Here is a 1,466-nt window from a genome sequence, read left to right as displayed (position 1 = left end):
GCCGAAGTTGACCGAAATTGATGATTTAGAGGAAGTAAAAGTCGTAACAACGGTTTCGTAGGTGAACTGCGGAAGGATCATAACTGGTTATAATGAGTTATAACGAGGTTTGGAGGGTTATGTTGGAGGTCGAGTGCGCTGCTTTTACCAAACTTTGAACGCAGGTAACTTGCACTCGGCGGCGACATGCACGGCAAAACCTCAGTCTTGATATGTGCGGGAGTTCCTTAAGGTTCTCTCTCCCGGAGATCGTCACTATCCGGGACGTACATTCATTTGTACCTGCATTTGCGTAAGCTTATGTAGAGAGCATATCAAGACGGGACGTGTTGTGTTGGTGGTCGAGTGCGTTGCATACCAAACTTTGAACGCGGTAACTTGTACTCGGCCTACACGCACTCCCTAACTGGTGCTTGGCCGTTCTTAACTATTGGTCTTGATATGTGCGGGGAGTTCCTTAAGGTTCTTCCTCCCAGAGATCGTCATTATCCGGACGTACATTCATTTGTACCTGCATTAGCGCACGCTTTGTAGAGAGCATATCAAGACGGGGAAAGGTTATGTTGGAGGTCGAGTGCGCTGCTTACCAAACTTGAACGCGGTAACTTGCACTCGGCGCCGACATGGACACTTCCCTACTTACGGGTTAAGTTGTGAGTATATTCAGTGTTTTATACACGTCTCGCAGAGAGACAGGTGATTGGCCGTTCTCACCTATAAGTCTTGATATGTGCGGGGAGTTCCTTAAGGTTCTTCCTCCCAGAGATCGTCACTATCTGGGACGTACATTAATTTGTACCTGCATTAGCGCACGCTTTTGTAGAGAGCATATCAAGACGTGAAGGGTTATGTTGGAGGTTGAGTGCGCTGCTTACCAAACTTTGAACGCGGTAACTTGTACTCGGCACCGACATGGACACTTCCAAACCCAAGGAATGAGTTGTGAGTTTTACTAAGAGAAACAGGTAATTGGCAGCGTTACCTATAATTCTTGATATGTGCGGGGAGTTCCTTAAGGTTCTTCCTCCCAGAGATCGTCACTATCTGGGACGTACATTAATTTGTACCTACATTAGCGCACGCTTTTGTAGAGAGCATATCAAGACGTGAAGGGTTATGTTGGAGGTCGAGTGCGCTGCTTACCAAACTTTGAACGCGGTAACTTGTACTCGGCACCGACATGGACACTTCCAAACCAAGGAATGAGTTGTGAGTTTTACTAAGAGCAACAGGTAATTGGCAGCGTTACCTATAATTCTTGATATGTGCGGGGAGTTCCTTAAGGTTCTTCCTCCCAGAGATCGTCACTATCTGGGACGTACATTAATTTGTACCTACATAGGCACACGCTTTTGTAGAGAGCATATCAAGACGTGAAGTGTTATGTTGGAGGTCGAGTGCGCTGCTTACCAAACTTTGAACGCGGTAACTTGTACTCGGCACCGACATGGACACTTCCAAACCCA

Source organism: Anopheles merus, unplaced genomic scaffold (assembly GCF_017562075.2).
Source record: "Anopheles merus strain MAF unplaced genomic scaffold, AmerM5.1 LNR4000521, whole genome shotgun sequence".
Lineage (NCBI taxonomy): Eukaryota > Metazoa > Arthropoda > Insecta > Diptera > Culicidae > Anopheles > Anopheles merus.
The sequence above is the reverse complement of the archived record's forward strand: the minus strand, read 5'-3'. Positions refer to the sequence as shown.